Genomic DNA, 24,485 nt, shown 5'->3' with positions numbered 1-24,485 from the left:
TTCCTGTGTTCATTTAGGGACAGTAACTCAACCAAGGAGCATCTATTGGGGCCAAGGTTTCATTTTGCATGAATGCCCTGAAAATATATATTGAGAATGGAGATGGATGGCAGACATGTCCAAAGGCTGGTGTCTAAATGTTCTCTTAGGAAAGCTTTTGCTCAATGGAAACACCTTTTGTGGTGTTCTTTAACGTTTCCAGATTCGAGTTTCTCCTTCCTATGTCTTTCATTCTTCTCCTTTTCTCGACTTTGGGTTTCTTCCCTCAGCCCTACACTTTTCTGCATTTAATGTTTGCGCTTACCTTTGAATGGGCCTCTCCTGCTGCCTTTGCCAGACCACTGGTTCCTGCAGCCCTAAATCATCCCTTCAGTAGTAAATGTCTTGGTTCCGTGACTCACAAGGGAGGTGAAAAGCTGGGGAGGGGGCCAGCTAAACATGGAAATGCATAGAGAAGACAGCGGAACTGAAGTATGACCTCAGTGTTTAATGTTCAAGTGGTTTCAGGTTTTTGCTTCCTCGGTTTGCACAAAGTTAATGCAGTATTCTTCAGGAACAAATAGACAAGTCTACATTCCTTGTGCTACATCTGTATAAACAAGGCCTGCTAAGAACAGGTTCTGGGTGCTTTTTCAGTCCCTGGGAATAAAGATGTTCTTTCATTCCTGTGCCTCTCCTTTCTTCTTCTGCTGTATCTTTGCAGATCTCATGGTTCATCTTACCTACAGAGCCTTCTGGAACTTCCTGTCTCATTTGCTTATTTTTCTTCAGGGAATTAAAGAGGGTGTGTGTGGAAATCTAACAGTTACCCTGGCGATATTCAGAATTGGGGGTTCGGGACTGAAGGTGGATGTTGACAAATGTTTCGTTTCAAATCGAAGAGGTGCAGGGGCTTGAGCAGGAAAAGCTATGTTGCTTTTCCTAGAAGAAGCCCCATCCCCTAATGTGGTTGTGGTTACTTAGTGGTGAGAAAAAGGTCCTTGGTACATGCTCAACAATGCTCACTTTTTATTGTAACCAGTGCGGATGGTGCTGGCATTTCAAACCACTTCAGAGGCTAAGCCAAGCCCTAATCAGCCCTGAACCATATATTGGATGTGAAGAAAATGTGTACTAAATCGTGCAACTTTTTTCCAATAATGTGGAATCCAAATTAAAATAAATGCAGATTTCTAAGAGCCAGAACAGACAAAACATTTTCATGTGGTGGTGAAAACATGTATGTGTGGCAGTGGGGAAAAAAACCCTCATGAAATCTTTATGCTGTTTTTCATCTGAACAGGAGAAGGCTATTGTGACTGACCTGTGAACTTTTAATAACCCGTAAAATGACTGGACAACGAGGGACATTAGAGGGACAACTGCAAGCTAAACAAGAAGGTGAGACTACTCAGCTTTTTGAAAGGTTATTGACTTCCTTATCACAAGTTCTGGCATGGGAATTTCTGTCTGATGTGTGTTTCTGTGTTCTGAAACTCTTCTGAAATCAGATAGAAGGAGCATAGCTGGGCGATGGTGATGAGATCACTGAGCAATTACATTTGATATGAGCATTTTTTTGCTGCATAGCGTGACAATCTTAATTGAAACACCTACCCTGTTCTTATACACATTTACTCATTAATGAAAGTAGCATTCTGTTCCTAGCTGCTACTAAGAATATACACACCAAGTTTCAACTTTCTTGAGTGCCTGGAAGCGTCTTAGCTATTTGGGGAGAACAGTTTTATCCCTCATTTCCAGGAAGACCCTTGCAGTTGTCTCCCTTTTGGACTTTTTGAGTAATCTGCATGTTTTGGGCAACCCGAGTGCCAAATATTCAGCTTCTTTGTTGTCAAGAAGTTCCTTAACCATTTGGGGTGAACTTTTGAGCTCCCTGTTTTGACAGAATAGTGTTTTTAGCTTTGGATTACATATATTCCAAGTTTCAGAGCTCTAGGCCCTTGGCAACTTTTCTAACAATTTGGATATCCCCGTCAGTCGGACACAAGCGTGCAAGACTCAAATCACCAGAACCAGTTGAGACGAAATCAAGGGACCAAATAAATGCAAAGGAAACACAAAACGAGTTCTGCTATAACTTCTAAATTTTAGTTACAGCCTCAGTATGACCTAGTTTCAATTTAGCTCCAATGTGCAAGTAACATGCTACCTTGGGATGTGGCTTTGTGCATTACGCAGAGGGTTTGAAAGGAAGCGGGAGCACTCTTAGTCCTCTACACTTCAGGTTGATGTGCAAAGAAGTAACTCAGGCTTCTTCCCTGCAAAAAGATGTGTGATCTGTCTGTGGCAGATGTTCAAGTTCCCCTTTCGTTAAAGACATTGGGAACATGAAAAGCAAAAGGTTGATTCATGCTTTCATCTCCCCCATACTTGCCACAGGCAAAGCTTCTATATGCAGAAAGATATGCCAGGGCTGATGATGGCTGGTGTGTGCGGAGAGATAATCTAGTGCATTTGTGAGCAGCAGCCAAGGATGTAGAGGGAAATAATGGCTGAGTCCATGCATGGTGTTAATGACGTAATTGTTTCACATGGTTATTTGCAGAAGGAAGCAGCATATGGAATATGTCGTCCTTTCCCTTTATTATTATGCATTATTTTATCTAGGGTACTTTTAGCTCCCTCTTTGTTAAAATAAATCCCGCAGCAGAAACAATATCACAGCATATGTTGAGGACTATAATCATGAACACAATAAACAACGAACCAATTCTAAAACAAAGAGCAAACAGTAAATATCGATCAAATCACAGATCAGTTCAGTGAGCTTGCAATATACGTAACTTTGTGTTATACTTTTGTTACGCCCACTAGGCTGCAGGGACCAGGAAACAAACTGGCTGTCCTCTTTGTGGCTTGGTAGCAGTCGGTAAAGACTGCAACATGTATAGTAGCAGAGGAGGCGCTGAAGATTGGGGGGCTGGCAGAGCACATATGGTGTGTGATGTCACGCATGTGAGAGCAACTTCATGCACGTGACATCATGTGGCAGCTTCAGGAACAGCTGGGGCCTCCTTTCACATCAGGAGGAGGAGGAGGAGCTGGCCACGGAAGCCGTGCCATGCTTGGCTCCACACTTGGCCTCCTCTCCCCCCCCCCCCCGATCATTCGGGGTATTGGAGGACCTGCACCCCCCAAATATTTTTTGGGAGGGGAACATAGCTGAGCCCCCACGAGGTTCTGCCCCTGTATAGCCCCTGTATGTTCCTGTAATGCGCGTTTCTGTTATGCTTTTACCTGTGACAGAAGGTGTTCTTGTGATAGTTGCCTTCTCATGATCATTGAACCCTTTTGCACCAAACTATCTCCTACAATCTCACCAAATCCCTCTGTCGTGTTTTATGCCAAAGTCAATCATGTTTGCTCGAGAATGACTCAGTGGCTTGGATCTGAGCTTGTTTTTGGTTTGTTAATGCAAGGCAACATCCCAGTTTCCACTCATTGCCTCCTCCCAGAGCCACTACCTGTGCCACATTGTTCCAGAGGGTCTCCCAACTCCTTAGAAATGGCTCTTTAGGAGGTGCAGCGAGAAGGAGAGGGTAGGAAAGTGCCCGTGTGCCATCAGATGCATTGCAAGACTACCAATTCCATGATGCAGTCTGATGTTGGAGAAAATATGCATGATTGCGAGTGATTCAAAACCATTAATACATGCAGCCATGAGCCTAAATAGTATCTTGCTCCTAAATTGCTTTGAACAAAGGTAAAATGCCAGGAGAGTGCACATTGAATTTTAATTTGACTTTCTGCAAAAAGTCACTGTTGGGGCTTGGATAATGGAAATGGAAGCACACTTTTCTTCTCTACATTTTGCACATAACTTCCGCAAACCTGTTAACAGATTTTGCTTTCAGTTGGGATTCCAGATTCTTTCGTGAATATGTGAGCTAGTCGCCAGCTCCAGTACTCCTTTTCTTGTATTTTTCCTTAAAGGTTCTTGCAATGTGCTATATCTAAATGTTTTCATCATCTCCTGAAGTTCATATAATGCTTACATTAATATTTTTTCCACTTCTATATGACCCAAAAGCGTGTTAGGCATTTAGAGAACAAAGCGAGAAAGGTGCTGTCCTTTCTCCAAGGAGCTTAGAATCTAATTTTACACATGACGGAACAACAAGGCCATGGCAAACAATAGGAGAGATGGGGTGAAAAAGAACAAAAGATCCAGCACGCTAGGTAAGCTTCAGTCATCCATTCAAAGAGCAAAATATCACCATGTAACTTAGGTGACCGCCTGCTCGCAAAATAAAAGCCACATAGCCAGAGCAAAGAATTAATGAGCACCCCTTGTGTGGAAAGAGGTCTGCGTGAATTTTAGATTTAATATCGCAATCCGAAGAATGTGCAAGTTAGTCAAAGCTGAAAGTCTGAGAATAATTCTAGCTTTAATAAAATTATCATTTGTGTCAATGTTATTTATATAGACATTCCCCCTTTATCCTCCCTTCGTATTCATAGAATTCACTGGATAGATTATAAAAGCAATACATAACTGTACTAAAAACAGCAACTAAAAAATAGAACAATAGGAAAAAATGCCTTAAAAGCTATGATGTCAACTATAAATTCAGGAAAATAGGGTGGTTTTGGTTAGGTGCCCAGTGAAAGGCTCTAGGTGAACTTCTCTAGGAAAGGAGTTTAAAAACTAGGTACTCTTTCTGGTAACACCTGCCTAACTTGTGACATGGGAGAACTCAGAGAAGGGCCTCAACTGCCAGTATTAATTGGTGGTCAAGTCCTTGGTCCAGTGCCATTTTATTGGGAGCGGGTGGCACTGTGGTCTAAACCACTGAGCCTCTTGGGCTTGCCAATCAGAAGGTTGGCGGTTTGAATCCATGAGATGGGGTGAGCTCTAGTTGCTCTGTCCCAGCTCCTGCCAACCTAGCAGTTCGGAAGTACGCCAGTGCAAGTAGATACAATAGATACCACTGTGGCGGGAAGTTAAATGGCCAGCATCAAGAATTGTGCCTGAAAAGAAAGTGGGAACCAATAAAGCTCTTTCAAGATTGAGAAACACATTCATCCATATTTTGTGGGATACCTTAACTGCGTTAAAACTGGCAGAGAACTAGTCTCCTGCTTGCACATCAGTACAGCCTGGGATGATGATCAATGGAGATCCATGTGGAACAGAGCGGTCCAACTTTTCATGCCAAGTGGGTTGCAAGGGTACTTCAACAGGGAACTCGTGGTCCACACACTGCCTTGTGGAGGCTGTGTGAGGAACAAGACCAAAAGTGAACACACACACACCAGCCCTCATGTTGCCTTCCCAAAGCTGGCTAAGTGTGGCGCTGGGCTTTAGGAAGGAAGCACGGGGCGCTGGCAGGGTCCTGGGAACCCCTCCCTCGCTCCTTCCCAATGCTGGGAAAGTGCTTTTACATGTACGTCTCAAGGTAATTTACAGACATTGTTTATGGGACAATGTGGCTCTTGGCTCAAAAAAGGTTAGCTACCTCATATCTGGTCCCTCATTTCCAGGAACTGGAATGCAGAAGCATACATCTCACTGAACATGGAGGTCCACATATTTGTGGAGAAATTTCCAGAGGATTGTGCTGACCTCATATCCTGTGAGTTCGTTTCTGTCCCAGGCCATATAAGTTCCAGTCAGGAAGGGGGGAGGGAAACCACTGACGCACATGTCACCTAAACCGACATAGCTTTCGTTGTCACAATGACTACAAATAGAATTTGGTCACTTAAGCAGTCGACTGAACAAACATATAGGATGATCAAACTGCTGCTGTCCTAATTCAGAAGAAAGCTCCTCTTACCTATGTGGTTTGGCTAATTTATCAACAGGAGACAAGTGAACAGACATGATGTCACTCTTATATTCGTGGAGGCATTCCAGGAAACCTTGGGGTCACAATACCTGACTTACTGATGAATGATTTTATTTTTTTAACACACACACCGACCACAAAGACCCCCATTTAAATTAATATTTAAGTTATGCCTTCCGGTTTTATTTCAGTGAGAGTATAAACCATGTGCAGATAAACTAAATATGTAGTCCTCCTTATGTTGTCATGCTGGATGTAGTGATTGTAGAGTTGCTAATCCTTGCTTAAGCTCTTTGCATGACACCTTAGCGTAGGAATACAGTGGAAACTCGTGTTACGTACCGTCCTCCTTGCGGGTTCCGAGCTCCGCTAACCCGGAAGTAGATGCTCCCGGTTGCGAACTTTGCCCCGGGATGCGAGCGGAAGTCGTACGCCGGCAGCGCTGCAGCAGCGGGAGGTGCCATTCGCGAAAGCGCGCCTTGGGTTATGAACGGTTTCAGCTTAAGAACAGACATCCAGAACAAATTAAGTTCGTAATCAGAGGTATTGTCCCCAGCAGCAGAGTTTAAGCAGAGGGGAAAGAGGCAAAGGGAATTGTAGAATCATAAGAGTTGGAAGGGACCCTGAGGTTCATCTAGTCCCTGGTTCCCAAACTTGGGTCTCCAACTGTTTTTGGACTACAACTCCTATCATCCCTATCTGGCAAGACCAGTGGTCAGGGATGATGGGAACTGTAGTCCAAAAACAGCTGGAGACCCAAGTTTGGGAAACACTGGTCTAATTCAACCCCCTGCAATACAGGAATCTTTTGTCCAACATGAGGCTCGAACCCATGATCCTGAGATGAAGAGTCTCATTTTCTACTGACTAAGCTGTTAAGTCCCATTATGCAAATGGGAGTCCACTCGCACAAAACTGAATTTCACTTATGACTGTGTCTGTTAATTTGTCATATTTCTTTTGATATGGGCAATGGGTTCACCAAACGTTTGGGAAGGAGGTGCACATATCACTTTTTTTTTTTTTAGTAACCTTATTTCAAAAAGAAAGGAGATGTTTCTGTCAGTGCAGCTTTTCCCATCACAGACTGAAGCAGGAATCACTTAGAAGCTTGTATTTTATACTTCAGTACCTTCCTTTCCGAGGGACGCAGGTGGCGCTGTGCGTTAAACCACAGAGTCTAGGGCTTGCCAATCAGAAGGTCGGCGGTTCGAATCCCCGCAACAGGGTGAGCTCCCGTTGTTTGGTCCCTTCTCCTGCCAACCTAGCAGTTCGAAAGCACCTCAAAGTGCAAGTAGATAAATAGGTACCACTCCGGCGGGAAGGTAAACGGCGTTTCCGTGCACTGCTCTGGTTCGCCAGAAGTGGCTTAGTCATGCTGGCCACATGACCCAGAAGCTGTATGCCGGCTGTATGCAGATAACTGTGATCTGACTCTGAAATAATAATAATAAAAATGCAAACTTCTACGTGCATTACTGTACTATAAGCAGAAAACATTCTGCATTAAATCTTAATGGAGTTGGATGTACCGAAGTCCCACTTGCTCACATTGAGATACATGCCCAATAGTCACATCTGGTGCCCAGTCCACACATTTTACTACGGGGAGAGGCAAGAATTCCCTCTTGGATGTTGTGTGAGAAGCAGGTGACTATGTCAGCTCCACATCTGCATTCTCTTCCAGGTCATATATAATGTGCAAAATCTGTAGGTCACAAATGCACAGCAATCTCTTGACTTTTCTTCCTTCATGTACCGAGCCCACTGAAATACACTGAGCGTGTCAGGTGCTGGTGAGATGATACGAGTGTTTCTTCTGTGTCATTTGCTTTCTGATGTCACATTCACACATGCAAATCACCCCTTGGTGCTGCGGGATGAGGGACCCCGTCGCGCATCTCATCGTGGCTGGAAGTCTTTTCGCTCCAGGAAATTATCGCTATTCACTCTCTGTTCTTCTTCTTTGCAAAGTCGTCTATATCAGTTTCTGTTTGGCATTCTGTCCATCCTTAGCCACGCATGGCATTGCTCTTGGAGATAAGGCCTTCCTGCGGAAGAGTGGGCACTTACAATGTCATGGGACCTCCGCATTTAGGCAGCTTTGTGTTCCTGGGAGGAAAAGCCTTTGAGAAGGAGAAAACGTAAGCAGACACGATGTCATCTTTTCCTACCGATAGGGAAGACTTGCTGGCAGCCAAGAAATCATGCATGTGCTTTAAGAGTGATGGTTGACACAGCGTTTCGATTTAGGAATGCACAAGGACCTGCCCACCCCAATATTACACGCTTGTGAATAAAGCAAATGGTGGCATGCAAAGCTAACCTCTTGGCACGACTGGCTTCCAAAACTTGATGTTATTTCATACCTGATGTTCCTGGTTCATCTAAACGGAGTGGCGTGATGGGTTCGAGCCGGTGGGAGGAGTGAAATTTCGTAATTCTCTTATTTCTCCATGAGACTAGAAACAGATCTTAGGAAAGAGACGAGCAAGGTGTGGAACTGTGCTCTCCAAAAAACAACCTCGACTCCTGTCCCTCCCAACCCTACGATTCTGTGATTCTATAGCTGCATAATTCTTACTTTGACATCCTGCTTTGTCAGTCAGAATTTTAAAGCAGTGTAGATCACACATCCCTGGGAATAAAAGTACATTTCCATGTTATGCAGCTTGTGGGGTGTAACTACATCTTTCATTGTGGAAGATGAGTGGCTTTTATACTGGTGACGTAAAATCCATTCATTCACGGTGCTTGCTTAAGGAGCCTTTTTTGTTCTATCGTGGCAACGTCAACGGTGGTTTCCCTGTGAGGGATTCCTGGCCACATCTGGCTTCCTAGATTATACCATAAAGTGCTACGCAGTTTCCCTAGGATCACAGAAAAGAGACTGGATTTTACATATTTGGACATGTCTAGACACTTTCATGATAGCTCTGGGACGCATAAGCAGGAAGTGCAGTAAGACTGTGGTAGAAATGTTTGTCGGTACATATGCCACCGCCGATGGTAATGGAAAGAAAGCATGGCCATGTTCCATGGGCATTTTTTGTGTTGTTTCGGAAAGGTGTTGCTTTTTCTTATCAGTATTGACAATAGCACACGGTAGAGATGCAGAACCTGTGGCCTCTAGATGTTTTCTGGACTCTCAACTCCCATCAACTCCAAGAAGCAAGGCCAGTTGTCAGGAACGGTAGACATTTCAATCCGATATCATTTGGGGGTTCACCAGTTCCCCATTCCTGGCATAAGGTAAAGACTGTGCCAGGAAGCACCTTTAAATACTGCATTAACTTAGTTATTTAATATAGTTAGAGAAGCCGAGATTCCTAGTGTGAAGTGTTAACATCGTGCCAGAACATTAAATTATCCAGGATACTTACTGACAAGTATTTCCTCCAGCAAACAGTAAAAATCCAGCTCCTGCGTCTGTTAGGTATACAATAAAATTATGAATTGACGCAAAGCTATCCGCCCGTAGAGCAGTCGACTTTTATATGCCATTACACTTTTGACCTTTCTTTCGGTTTTGCTTCTTCACCTCCAGCACTGTCTTTTTGCCTAGCTGTCTTTTTAATTGTAGGGTGTTTGCTGTTCCAGCAATCTCCCTTGCTGGAATACAGCACTTTGTGGTGTATGGAGAACTGATGGCAGCATGAGAAGTGATATTGCCCTTTCATGCCAGGTAACGGGGAGATAAGTAAATACTGTCTATACCTGGTGGTAACTGACATAACTTAAATTAGGAAGGGTTTGCATTTTCAGAACGTGTTGGATATAGAATCCTGGGCTCTGCAATGGCAAGGGAACGATCCCAGATCGAAAAAAATGTCATCTTGTTCTACTGGCAAAACTTTTTCAACATATGCCTTGTAAATAGCAAATGTGTAGCGTACAGATTTCCTTGTCCACCTTTTATGCTGACTTTTCTCAGCTTAACAGCAAAGGCAGACAGTCTGTTTATAGCCTGTTCCATGTGCTAGCACAATGCTGTACTGTTTGGCTTGTGAGCCCTGGAGGGGAATGTTTTAAAAATATAAAATGGTTCCATTGACTTTCTTCTTCTTCTTCCTTAATTCGGGAAAACATTGCTGTTAATATTAGCTGGTGGAAAAGCTTCCTTTTAAGAAAAATAGCAACTCAGTCCTATATATGAAGCTTGAACTGTTGACACAAGAGAAAAGGCTAGAATGTTGTTAGAGTAGGTGCAATAGTGTTCAGAAGAGCTGGATCGAGGATGCAGTAAGAGGAAATTCCTCTCTGTCTCCTTAACATATCCTGTGTAGGAGGCAGTCAGAATAGCAACCCTTAAACTTAATGGAGCACAGAGCTAATGTCCAAATATTATTCCTGCATACCTGCATAACCACCGGAATGATCGGGGTAAAGAAGCAAGCTAGGTAGAAGTGTGGCTAACTTTCAGCTGTCCCCAGAAAACCCTGTGGATTGTCTTCTGCTACCACAGAATAATCACTCCCCTATAGAGGAAATAAGCATCTTTGTTCTTCCCATTGATTTCAAGGCACCTTGAATGTTTCCCGTTGCCCTGCAACCAGTGTTGAGCTGACTCATTCAAGAACAGTAACACTGTTTAAACTCTGCAATGGCGAGGGAGGGGTCAATGTTGGTGCCATTTTGAAAAGTAATGCACAGGTACGGGGGGACATCATTGGACTGAATCACATGTCGTTGTGGTTCACATGAACACCACTTGAACTTTGTACGACTTCAACCAGCAGAATGGTAACAAATCTTTTTAGTCTTAATTCCATTAAGCCCTACTTCATAAGCACTACTTAGTAAATTCAGCACTACCTACATACCTGCTTAGTAAGCACTAAGTTGAATGCTAGAGGATGTGGGAACTCCTCCATCTCTATCCCTCCAACTCTGCAGCTTACTGAGCCTTGCCCTTGACCTTCTCCCCCAATCCCCATCCCTGATTCCCAGGTCCATCACCAGTTGCGATTTGAAGGTCAGCCCTCTATGATTCATGGCTTTCAGATTCCAAGTTGATGCTTTTGCCTGATACACAACCTTCTATATACTGGACTCCACAACCTTCTATATACTTGGCTCCTGCAGAGCCAAGTGGATATTCATTTTGTTGTCTGACTCACCTTTTCCTTATCTCCACATGACAGCGAGCCTATGATCCTTTGTTTTCTTCACACTGAATACGCGTAACAAAAGTCCATACATCCAAGAGATTTGGATAGGGGAGTTCCGTTATATCTATTTCTGTGGAAAAGGGCCAACTTCTTACAGAATGCAATTCTTAGGTGGCCATATTGAACTGTGTCACGTGGAAAGAGCCACCAAGAACAGTGTGTTTGCTACTGGGGTGGCTTTGGATGAGGGGAGACACCGATTATTATTTAATTTACTATTAATATACTATTTATTAGATCTCTTACTAGCCATAAAGCAAAAGTAGTAGGGGCAATCTTTGGATTATATAAATACTTTACTAGTTTGCATTGAGGGTTAAAATGTTACAAATACATCCCTCATGAAATAGGATAGAAAATAATTAATATTGGTGGCGAGGTTGTAGGCTGGAGTGCAGTTGAGGGTAGAGATGGGGACCAGGCCTCTTGAAGCTGGAAAAAAAAACTTAGCAGTTTCCTCTTCCCTGAATTTCTCATTCTTTTTGAAGGCTCTGCATCTCGATAGAGTGAGGGACAGCTGGCATGATGACAGGAGATGTAAAAAATGAATGCTTTGTCAGCCTCCGTCTGGATGCTACCATTATTTTAATGCTAATGTGGTTTCTCCTCAGTCTTTTTCCCATCTGAATGTAGGGAACTAAAGCCTCCTGATATTTATGGGATTTTACTAGATTAGCTTTTTAAAAAAACAACCCCCCCAAAAAACTTTAAAGTAAAAGAGGCAGTTCATTCAGTAGTGGGGGTTTGCTGAAAGTGCCACCTCAGATAAAATATTACAGGAGTCAAGTAAGTATAAATAAGACTCTTGCCTATGAAATGGCTTCTTATGTGAATTTGGGATTAAGGCCAAGAGTATGTCTAGGTTTTAGGGAAATTTATTAGCCGAGGTCAACTGTATTTCTAGGACTCGGAAGATGGGATGGCAAAGAATTTGCCAGTTGGAGTCAGCTACATCCTCAAGTACCATGCCTTCCTTTTACTGAGAGTTTTTTCTTTCCTCCTCTCTTTTTTATTTAGCATTTTGAACTCTTAGGATGATACTGTTTGCAATTTTGACTATTATGCATCCTGAATCACAGCAGATTAGTAATAGTACCCCATACTGAACACATGAGTGCAGCACATTGTTCTTCTGAGAAACTGCCAAATTTTAATGACCCCCCCCCCCTTTTGGAGACACATAGCTCTGCTATAGGATATTTCTCTCTCTCTCCCCCACCCCTTTCTCCTACTTTGGTAATTCCATCTGAAAGGATACACTGTTGGCCATCTTAGCTGACACACCACTTATCGGTTGCTTGCCCTTTCCCCCCTTGAATAACTTCTTACTGTTTTTTGTAAACAAGGATCATAGGAATAGCAAACAATACAAATAAATAGACCCTCCATCTGGCCGTATCAGATTGTCATGAAGTGTTGTGGAAGTAGATGGGTGTCCATGGGCTGGAGTTAGGATTCCTGCTTTCGCTTTCCAGGTATTAAGCATGGTTTGTATGAATTCGTTTTCAAATTTTTAGGCCAGTTTTAAATTTTTTGCTTTAAGAAGGGATATGCGGAGGTTGGAATTTCCTCTCTCAGTTCTCTTTAAATTGGACCCATTGTTTTGTAGTATCATCTAAAACAGGCATGTATAACAGGTGGATCACGATCCACTGGTAGATCCCCTTGTGATCCTGATAGATCGTGGGATCCTTATTGATCCCTCCCCAAAGAAAGTTGAACAACTGTGGGCCCACTACCGTAAAAAAATCTCAAGAATTCTGGGCAATCCTCCCCCCCCCCGCAAAAAAGGTAAACGACTCTGAGTCTTCCCCGAAAAGCTCAATAACTCTGGGCAATCCCCACACATGCTCCTCCTCCCTCCAATGACAATGGGTAGATCACTGTCAGTTTTTTTATACTGGGAGTAGCTCTCAGTCTCTTGGGAGTTGGACGTGCCTGATCTAAAATAAAAGGGATGGTACATCTTACTTAGGGATGCGGGTGGCGCTGTGGGCTAAACCACAGAACCTAGGACTTGCCGATCAGAAGGTCGGCGGTTCGAATCCCCGCAACAGGGTGAGCTCCCGTTGCTCGGTCCCTGCTCCTGCCAACCTAGCAGTTTGAAAGCACATCAAAGTGCAAGTAGATAAATAGGTACCGCTCCAGCGGGAAGGTAAACGGCGTTTCCATGCGCTGCTCTGGTTCGCCAGAAGCGGCTTTGTCATGCTGGCCACATGACCAGGAAGCTGTACGCCGGCTCCCTTGGCCAATAAAGCAAGATGAGCGCCGCAACCCTCGAGTCGGTCACGACTGGACCTAATGGTCAGGGGTTCCTTTACCTTTACCTTTTTACATCTTACTTTGTTAGCAATAAAATATAGCTTCAGTTTTGGGATGGCCCAGCTTCCTTACACTGTGAGGAGGTACAGAAGTTTGGCATTTATTCTGGGTCTTTTACAGGGGGAAAAACCTACTTTTCTGCCACTTTCATATCTGTTTGAGTAGAATCCAAGTTGGGAGTGATTGGAATAGAAACAGCAATTTTGATAAGACTCTCACTTTTACCATTGCTGATCTGCCTGGGAGGGTTTGCTCCATTTCCCCCCTTCAATTTTCTTAGAATTGTTTGCCATACAGGGGGATTGTGAATAGAGTGTGTTCAGGTTTCTTGTGATAATTCTTCTTAAGTATCTTAAGCTTCGTGTGACGGAGTCTAACGCCTGTGAGTTCTGTGAATACTTCTTGGATCTTAGGTGGTACATTGAAGCATAAAGCTCCAGATTTTGAGAAGCTAACTTGAAAACCTGGTAATGTTGCAAAGTTGCTGAGCAATCGAAGTATTGCTGCTTCCGTGTTTGGCAGGTCAGGTGTCATAATCATTAAATCATCAGCAAATAGCCTGGTCGTGTAGTTTTGTTTTCCAATTTGGGCTCCCTTGATGTTCTAAAGCTAGGATGAACAAAAAGGGAGAGTGTGGAGTGAGTCTTCAAATCTTCACCAGGGTTGGACTGGTATTGTTTATCCTTACTGTGATGGAAACTTCAGAGTATATTTGTTTCAAAATATTTGATTGCCCTTTTTTTTTACTGTGAGTCAAATTACAGTTTTGTGACCTGTTTAAAGTAGAACTGCAAAACAGGGCATTTCTCATCCAAACTTTTTTTTCTCCTTCCATTATCTTCCACTTAATCCTTTAAGAGTGTGTCCTCCTACAACTCCTCTCAGAATCCAGCAATTCACAAATACCAGCGTCAGGGGTGACAAAAGCCCAACTGAAAATGCCATCCACCAACAGATTATATATAAAAGAGGCTTAAAAGATGCTTTTCTTTCCTTGGCTCCTCAATGTTTTGTACCCTACTGGCGCCACTGCAATCTTTCCCTAGAGTTCGGCCTCCCTCTACGGATTCCCATGTTTTGTCTTCCTCTCTGTGCTCCTCCTGCCTGCTGTCCATTCATGTTTCTGATTTATTTCGCTCACAGTCTCCATATAGGTTGGTGATGTTTTGCTCCAGTCGATTATATTACAGGCTAAGATTCAGAGAGGGTGGAACTACGCATGAATGGATGCCCGCCGTGGGGGCAATAAGTAAACGACAAGGCACTTGCCGTCTTCTCAAAAACACAAGCGAAAAGGGCCCACCCTCCAGCCATGGGTATCATTTAGGGAGGGCAAGGGGCATCTATGTCTCTCATTCTGCACTCTGATTGACTACTGTAATAAACAGTATGCAAATAAAAAGCAATAAACTATGTGCTAAGTACGCATGCCAAAGGCACACATTCCATTGCTTCATAAAACGGAGACCTTTTGGCCTGTGTTGATAACATTGCTATAGTATGAGGTACAGCAAAGTGCTTCTTGGGTCATTCCACACCAAATCACCTGGTGCCATGTGCTCTCACAACTCAGATTTTCTTCAAAAAAAAATATTATTATGTGTAGATACCTATGAGATAAGCTCAAAATAATATTTTAAGATTTTTTGGTCCAAAATTGGGTGCAGGAGAATATTTTGAAAATTTTGAAAATCTGAGTCATGAGAGCACGGTCGACTATTAAAATCAGGTGATTTGGCATGGAAAGACCCCCTTTTAAATAATGCTGGAAACTTCCTCCCCACTACCCTGAAATACCCCCCCCCATTTGAAATGTGAGGGGCTTTATTTCTTAGGGCCCAGTGGTAGCCAAAGAGAGAATCACGGCCTCTGATGCTCTGCAGGATCACTAGCGCTGCTTAGATGGCACTGCCAAACAGGGCTTTACATCTGTCCACAAAAGAGCTCTGTGTGGTCAGTCACGATGGTTTCTATTTTACGAATGGGACACACAAGGAACAGGTTTGCCACCTGGGAATGGTCTTAGAGAGCCAGCCTGCTCCTGGAAGTTGGCATGGCGGCAGCAACCGTCTGGCCTGTGGTGATAACATTGGCATTCAATTGTTTTGGGGAATAATCTGGAGTGTGTGTGTGTGTTGTAGCTTTCCATTTTAAAGCTTTCCTGTGGTTCTTGGCTTAGACGCAGTGTTTCTCAACCTTGGGTTCCCAGATGTTGTTGGACTACAACTCCCATCATCCCTGACCTCTGGCCTTGCTAGCTAGGGGTGATGGGAGTTGTAGGCCAAAAACATCCGGGGACCCAAGATTGAGAAAAGCTGGGTCTTAGAGTGTGGTCATTTCCCCCTCCAAAATGGCGCCCGTACAGCCATATCTACACCCAGAGTAGGCCCTCCTTCCCAGGCCTGAGCACTATACAAGTTCGAAAAGATTGTCTCATTTTTGGCATTCGTTATTGGGAAGTTCTCCTCTCCCCACACATACGCTCCACAAATATCTTAGCAAAATGCTGCGGGTCTTCATCTGGATAATAAAATAATAATACAAATAAAGCGTAGCTCTATTGCTTGTTGGGACTTAGAGACAAGAGTGGTTGAACATTCTCTCTGACTCTGATACAAATCAGTGTTTTAAAAGAAATCCAATAGAGAAATCTACTTTGGCGTGTCATTTGCAATCTTTCTGGCATCCAACTTCGCTGAGACTTTTTGGTGAAGCGCTGAGCTGAAGTGTGTGTGGGAAAGCCTTCAAACTGAACTTCACTTCTTGTCTTCTGTGTCATTTCGAACTCTGGAATATTTGTCCTTCCCTTTATTTGGACTTTCCCTGCTCTCGTGAAGCATCTTTTGCCGTAGCATCTGTCAAGTCTATTTTATCCTTGAAAAAATAAAACACGTCTTTTAGCATAAATGAAAAAGCAGACAGAAGAAAGAGCAAATAGGAATCATGCTGCTCAAATTATTCATTTTAGTCCAATATAACTGCAGAGATTATGGCCTTAGTCCTTAACACTAGAGCATGAATTTGAATTGAATAAACTATTGTTTTAATAGTAATTTAAATATTTTTAAAAAATTAATACACACGCCTTACCATGTTTACCTATTGAATATAAAGGGGCTTGCTCCCAGATAAGTGTGTTTAGGATTGCCATAGACTGTGTTTGCACTTTCTTCACAAGGTAAGGTCCTCACCTTCATGCCTGTATAGTGGTACCTTGGGTTACGAACTTAATTCATTCCAGAGGTCCATTCTTAACTTGAAACCGTTCTTAACCTGAGGCGCACTTTCACTAATGGGGCTTCCTGACGCCACCACGTGATTTCCATTCTCATCTTGGGGCAAAGTTCGCAACCTGAGGTACTACTTCCGGGTTAGCGGAGTTTGTAACCCGAAGCGTTTGTAACCCGAGGCACCACTTTACAGTATACACAGCCACACTTCATTATTGACAGCACAAGCCAAAGGATCTACAGTGGTACCTCGGGTTACATACGCTTCAGGACAGAACAGAAATCGTGCTCCGGCGGCGTAGTGGTAGCAGGAGGCCCCATTAGCTAAAGTGGTGCTTCAGGTTAAGAACAGTTTCAGGTTAAGAACAGACCTCCAGAACGAATTAAGTACGTAACCAGAGGTACCACTGTATACCAGCCTGGTTTGTTTGCTTAAGTGCGTACATGCAGGGATATAAGTAATGCACCATTTACAGTTTCATTACATGTGACACAAGATTCCCAGTGCTATTTTAAAAAGTCCAGTAATCGATATTTTCAAGATTGTATCATGAAATTAAAAACAGTGTGTTTTGGTATCATTTGTTGCAGTCCCTTCTAAATATTTGTTGTCCCTTCTAAATATTGTAATAGCTATAGTGATGTTGTTAGCGCAGGTCAGTTACATACACACACCCTTTTCTTTTGAAGCAAAGGGATTTGTGTCTTATTATGTGTAGACAAAGCGAGCACCGGACTCCTAGAAAGAGCAGAGGGACTAGTTCATGCACTTGCGCAGAATCTTCCTCCTTGCAGTGACACAAGTGCTGGCGATAGCTCAGCCTCAGAAAACAGCCTCAAAAAAAAGGTTGTGACGGTTTGTTTGTTTTTAAGATAGGCTTGTTATGTGTGTGCACATTTGATTGCTTTTTTTTTTTAAGGCAATTGTCGGCACTCTGTGCAATCTGAGTAATGAGCTGCATTTGCTACTGGGTGTAGGTCCATTGAATTTGTAGCTATCACATACACACATACACACACGCTTTTGACCACGTTGGAATGGCAAGAAGGTAAAACGAAGAAACAGCCTAACTGCTTTCAGTGCTGACTTCTCGAAGAACTATAAACAGCTGATTCAGGAAAAGGAAATAATGTTAATATATTTGTGCTCGTAAGAGCATGCCGCTGTGTTGTGGAAAGTGTTCAACAAACCATGTGAAAAGCGAATGGTTTGCTCATTTGCAAGCTGCACGCGCTCTGTTAGCAGAACGGGCGTCTGACCATGTGAATGAAGGCAATGTTTAGCAAGATGGCCCCCATTAACTTTTTATGAAAAGTGAAATTTTAATACACTGTTTATCGATGAACTGAGCTGCTTGTTTTCTTTTTACTTCATCGTCTTTGAAGGTAGAGGATACATTCACATGTGTGCATACACATATGTGTATATGTGTGTGTGAGAGAGACAGAGACAGACAGACAAAGACAGAGACAGAGAATATGTGTGCATATAAATTAGGGGGAAATTACATACGTATATAACTAATTAGGTTGAAAACAATCAACATCTGATCTGGTCCTCGGCTACTCTGGTAAAGTGCTATAAATATATACACGCCTATATTAATATGGAAAGGGGCTGAACGCCCAGAAAGTCTCTTGGCAGCTCCCGCTGTCTGGTTAGAAAAGGAAGCGAGCAACAACATCTGAACATTCAGTTCTGAGACTTGAAAGATTTCTGGATTTTATTATGGGCTCAACAGGGTTTTCATTATGCATGTGGCCAAGCGGAGAGGTTTACGCAAGAGGAACATATTGCCGCTGAACGTGTTTGTAATTTTACACATTGTTAAATAATTGAGATGAATAGATACCTTCGAACTGTATGCAGACCGAAAAGAAAAAAGAAAAGAAAGGAAAAGCCAAGGGTAAGGAAGGCTAGCAGTGTCAAGGCAGATTGACAAGAGTAAACAAAGGCAAAAGGACATCCTGAACCCGATTCTGCGCTGCTAAAATTAATGACAGGTTGAGAGTATTGACTTGAGGCTGCTTAGATCCATTTAACTAACCTTGCTGCTTGGCAAGTCTTGAGGTCGCTGCATCCGCGTCTCCAAACCGGTCCACCCCTTACTCCTTCCCTTTGCTATCCTTAGTAGCCCTTAAAAAGTGAGGGTGAAAGGGCTGGTACTAGAAGGTGGGGTGGAGGAAGGGGAAGCACTCCACAATGAATTGGTTTTAGTCAGTGCTGGTTTTTTTTTTTTTGTTTGTTTGTTTTAAGAAAAAGGTTCTGGAACTCACCACAAACGCTTCCCTTCTTACTCAACGGCGCCCACCTGAGAGGTGCCGAAACTGAGATTCTTGCAAGTTCCGGCTGAAAAACGCACACCCTGGTTTCAGTTAGTATATTGGTCGATAAGGTAAAGGGACCCCTGACCATTAGGTCCAATCGTGGCCAACTCTGGGGTTGTGGTGCTCATCTCACTTTATTGGCTGAGGGAGCCGGCATACAGCTTCCAGGTCATGTGACCAGCATGACCAAGTCACTTCTGGTGAACCAGAGCAGCGCATGGAAACGCCGTTTACCTTCCCGCCAGAGAGGTACCTATTTATGATCTTGCACTTTGACGTGCTTTCGAACTGCTAGGTTGGCAGGAGCAGGGACCGAGCAACGGGAGCTCACCCCGTCACGGGGATTCGAACTGCCGACCTTCTGATTGGCAAGTCCTAGGCTCTGTGGTTTAACCCACAGCGCCACCTGCGTCCCTTATATTGGTTGATAAAAGGGTTCTATTGCTACAAAACAGTGGGGACAAAAATCATCAAAGCACCAGCAGAGACTTATATTGCTAATGTCTCTGTATCATAAAATAATCCATCCTATCTATTACTAAAACGATCACAGATAAGTGTTGGAGGGTATGGTAGGATGTCCCTATTTTCATCAGAGAAATGTTGGAGGGTATGTTATTGGTCCCATCTAACTGAAATTAGATGGGGCCAATACCATTGGTCCAGTTAAGATGGCCAATACCAGGTTGATGTTTATGCCGCTGTAGCTGGTTGGGATCCTATTATCTTCTGGGAACGTAACTGAAAGCACAATAATAACAGAGGCAATGTAGCAAAAGCCACTCCCACTGAGCCCCTAACAACTTCATCACAACCCATCAATCACATTGTTGCTACTGACAACACCCCTACACTAGCTGTGTCGAAAACAGCTTTATGATAATGACCAGAATGCAGTTCTTCCAGGAAGGGTCCACAACACACCTAATACAATAGCTAAGCACCCCAGAGAGCAGCAGTTGATGCTTGCAGCCTTAAGGTCCAAGCCTCCCCTTCGGTGATGTGTAGACACCAGAGGAGATATTATTGCAGGGAGTGGCAGGGAGCTCAGCCAATGAGGCAACGCCTTTGACGTTACAAAGCTCCCCTTGGCTTCTCTATTTCCCTCCCCTGTCCCACTGTCTTCCAGATTGCTCTCCTTTTCCTCCCTGCTCTCTTGGTCATTCCGCTTTCTCTCGAGCTGCTCAGGTCTGAGTAGAACTGAGTCTTAAAAAGCACATTGCTGAAAGAGGAAGTGGGGAAAATCTTGGCCCTTCCAACTTCCTTTGGCTCTATTAATTTTTCCACGTGTCAAAAAGTAGCTTACCTTTCTCACCTCATAGCGAAGGGAGCAGGAAACAGGGGAGGGGGGAGAGGCTTAGAGGTTTTGTTGGCTCTAGGGGGAGTCCTCAGTGGCACGTTGGTGACCCCAGAATTAGGCTGCTATTCCAAAATGGAATGTTCCGCTACTTCCAAGGATACACGGATACATTACAGCTGCGCCATTTTTGTCCTGCTAAAATTTTATATCTGGATTAACGACCCATGTGCTCTAGGCAGCATTTCCATTGAACGCTCCTAGGTTGGTTTCTGAATCTCTGGCTACCTTTGGATTCAGAAAGATGAAAGCTTAAAGGTTTTATAATAGATTGTAGCAACTGCTGGCCCTATTCAGCGTAGACCTATGGAAAATGGCTAGCTTAGGCCCGTTTAATATCGTTGGGTCTATTCTGAATCAAACTCGTTGGATGCAATTTTGTTTGCCAATGCGTGTATATATTGTGCATCATCCTTGTGTCTTTCTTGTTACACCTAAATGCATCTTGAAGGTCTCACAGTTCTTAAAAGCTTATATTAATTAAAAACAATAATATTGTGGCGTTTCTCAAGAAGTCTCACCAGCTGACGGGCTCTGACTTTGTCCAGATTATGTGAGGTTAGACTGCAATGTAAGATATATCCGGCTCAAAATAGTTTTGTGTGGTTTTTCGTTCACGTTGCTTGCAATGCCCTCATTGACATGCTTCCATAGCTGATGCACACATTATTTCCCCCACTTTGCCAGCATGCACAAAGTTATACTTGGCTGTCCCTTGCTTGTCTGTCATCCTCCCAGGTTGACCTTTAAAAAAAAAAAGAAATCCTTTCAAACATTGTGCTCTTGCAGACTCATGTAATCCTGGAACGGCCCAACTAGAATGAGAAACAAATGGGACAGACCAGCCACAGTTAAGCACTTTTAAGTCCTTGTCTGGGTAGGAAGGTGCCCCCACCCCTTCCCAGCTGCAGCTGCAGCTGCAGACTTTTCCTCTCCCTCAGCTGTGACCTCAGCTGGAGAGAAATGAGCTCTCTGGTAGCCGGATGCCTTCTCCTTCTCCCCAAGCGCCAGTTTGTATTCAAAGCTAGTCCTGGTCACAGTGGACCTGTTGCATTTCATCTTCAACATGTCCTACTCTTAGTAGGACTAGCATTGGGTTCAACCCTCCATGGCTAGCACTTGAGGAACTCTGGGAACCTTCATTTCTGGCTACCTGCCTTCTGAGCCATTGCAGGCAATTTCTGGACCACACATGTCCCCACCTGCCTTATCTTTCTTTCAAGATTGCCTGGGCTCTGATCAAATGGTCTCCAGCGGTCGACGGAAGCTGTAGCCCATCATAAAATAGGCTTTAAGGCGCTACAGGGCTTTTGTTGCTGTCTTTATGAGAACTAAAAGGTTGCATCAGTTTGGAATACCTGCCTGTGAATAGAAATAAAAAGATATTCAGGTGTTCCTAAATCTTCTGCCAATTTATGTGCTTCTACAATGACATTTGCCTTTCACATGATCAGCCGCTGAGTGTGGATTGACTCAAACAATCCTTAATGGTCACTTGCGGAGGAGAATAATGATTTCGATTCTGTGAACAAGACACTAAGATTCTTTTTAAGTTTATGAATATATCTATATCTAGTGCGTTTTTCTGGGGGGGACACAGGGGTACGCATACCCCTAAACATTTTGTGAATCTAAGTTTGGCCTCACTGAGGGGGCAGTATTTCAGTATGAGTAGGAAAATGAGAGTACCCCTAAACATTTTTTTAGAAAAAAGCACTATGTATCTATATCTATATCTACGGTATATCTATATAATCTATATCTGTATCTGTATCTGTATCTGTATCTATATCATCTATCTATACATCCTGTAGCAATATTTTGGTAACATTGGCTTTGTTAGTAAGTTTCATTTAAACAGTAACTCGGCTGCAATTGCTTTTTTTCCCCCAACAGCTTCAGGGGGGAAATAAAATACAAGTTGAAACTTTCAAATAATGAGCCAAGCATCTTGCAGGGTGGAAATATGAGACTCCATAGGCACCTAGCAGAGGCAGTGAGTTGCACCCAACATTGGGTAGCTCAATCCCTTGTGTGTGTGACGTCACACACACGACATCACACGCGGTGCGATGTTGCACGACTGTCGCAGCCCTCCCAAGTGTCTGTGCTGTATCTCCCAGCACCACAAGGTCACCTGGTGCCATGCAACATTGGGAGACACAGCACAGACACTTGGGAGGGCTGCGACAGGTGGGGTGGCCAAGCCACACCTGTCTGAAACGGCATCTCCCAAGATGGCAGAGGACAGTGGACAAAGGGAGGATGGAAGAGGCGGGCGAGCGGATGAGGAAGGGCTCTGCCTCCTCTGCCCCCTCAAGATTGGGGGGGCTCAGCCCCACCCCAACAAACATTGGGGGGCTGAAAAAGCCTCAGCCCTATAGAGCTGGCACCAAAGGCATCCAGCATGCCTTCCTCCTAAGGGAAGGCTGTAGCTGAGTGGGAGACAGCATTTGGTCCCAGGTTCAGTCCTTAGCATCTTCAAGACAGGCTGGGAGTGTCCTCTATCTGAAAACTTGAGTGTGTGGGCAATCCTAAACCAGATGGTCCAATAATCTGGTTCAAGAGTAAGGCAGTTCCCCATGTTCCTTTGTTTCTTGTGTCTTGGAAGCCTAACAAGTGAAAGCCTCTATGCTGCCGCTTGTGAGTACAGTGGTGCCCCACAAGATGAATGCCTCGCAAGACAAAAAACTCGCTAGACGAAAGGTTTTTTTGTTCGCGATTTGCCTCGCAAGACGAATTCCCCTATGGGCTTGCTTCGCAAGACGAAAACGTCTTGCGACTTTGTTAAACCGTTTAAACCGTGCTTCGCAAGACGAAAAATTCGCTAGACGGCAAAAATTGCGGAACGAATTAATTTCGTCTTGCGGGGCACCACTGTACAGTGGTACCTCAGGTTAAGAACTTAATTCGTTCCAGAGGTCTGTTCTTAACCTGAAACTGTTCTTAACCTGAAGCACCACTTTAGCTAATGGGGCCTCCTGCTGCTGCCGCACTGCCGGAGCACGATTTCTGTTCTCATCCTGAAGCAAAGTTCTTAACCCGAGGTACTATTTCTGGGTTAGCGGAGTCTGTAACCTGAAGCATCTGTAACCCAAGGTACCACTGTATAGCCATGAACCCCTGAGGCTGAGGACAACTAAAATTCTATGTCTTTGGGGAGCTGGCACAAGGGCTTAATTATTCTCTCACTTTGTTTCAAATCCAGAGACATTTCACTGAAGCTACTTGACGCTTTGCAAGTGTATAAACAGCACTACTGGGGTAGAGTGTGCATACAGTACCTACAGCTCCAGGGAGCCTGACCACAACAGTTAGCAAGTTAGCAAGACCCATGAGACCACTACCTTGCAACAGCTAAGCCAGTCTGGGGCTGGGCAATGCCTGGGTTGGGTGACCACCTGAAAAAAAAACATGTACATATTCATGAGTTCATGACGGAAGGTGGAATATGTATAAACTACAATGCCAGACTTAGGAGTGGGGAACTTACACAAGGGTGAGTTACATCGCTTAGAGCAAGTTTTATATGCTGCCCTATAGCTATACTGTAATGCCACTCTACTGAGAAAGCAAATGGTTATAAAGTGCTGGGGAAATTTTTTAAAGGATGGCAAGTGTTTCTTGAGAATTCTATGATACATTCAGCAGCCCAGCTGGTTGTATGTGCCAAGAAAAGTAAAATTATACAGCTGGTATACATTATGCAAATGTATTGCTTCGTATACATTTTGCATAACTTATCCCTCATCTGCTAGTAATGGGGAAGAACAGAGACATGTCCATGAGGCATCTGGCTCTAGGGATTTTACCCGGCATTGCCCAAATGCTTTCAAACCCTTTTTGGTAGCCCTTAGGGCTAAAAACTAGCTTTTTTTTGAAAGAAAGAAAGATTCTTAAAATGCGGACTTCTCTGCCTGTTATCAAATAATTTACTTGTTCTGCAAATGTGTAATCATGGAATAGAAACAGCACTGACTACGTTATGTTAGGCTTGCCATACATCAAGAAAATTCCTGACATGTCCTGGTTTTCATGTGTAAAAATGGCGTCGGGGGAGAATTTTGCCGAAACGGCAAAATGTCATGGAATAACATGTGTATGGTAACACAATGGAAAAAGTAGTGGAAACAGCTCAAAAAGCTTAAAATCACTATTTTGGAGGGAGGTTTCCCCAAAAAAGCTCAACAACAATTTCACTTTTTGAAATATGGCAACCCTAGGTAGGTTTCCACAGCAGCACAATTAACACAAGTCCCCACTTGCCAGGACAAATCTGTGT

The 24,485-nt window shown here is 43.7% G+C and overlaps 1 protein-coding gene across 4 annotated transcripts in view; it reads left to right on the top strand.

Annotated features, from left to right (window-relative positions):
• DDAH1 (dimethylarginine dimethylaminohydrolase 1) overlaps positions 1-24,485 on the top strand; it is a 131,772-nt gene that overhangs the window by 5,944 nt on the left and 101,343 nt on the right. For all 4 annotated transcript variants that reach the window (XM_083511240.1, XM_083511239.1, XM_083511242.1 and 1 more), the window contains exon 2: positions 1,283-1,380. The gene's annotated coding sequence lies outside the window, so the exon portion shown is untranslated. The remainder of the gene's footprint in view (positions 1-1,282; positions 1,381-24,485) is intronic.

The sequence above is a fragment of the Podarcis liolepis genome (assembly GCF_965112155.1).
Source record: "Podarcis liolepis genome assembly, chromosome: 6".
Classification (NCBI taxonomy): domain Eukaryota; kingdom Metazoa; phylum Chordata; class Lepidosauria; order Squamata; family Lacertidae; genus Podarcis; species Podarcis liolepis.
This window is presented reverse-complemented; position numbering and strand designations above follow the sequence as displayed.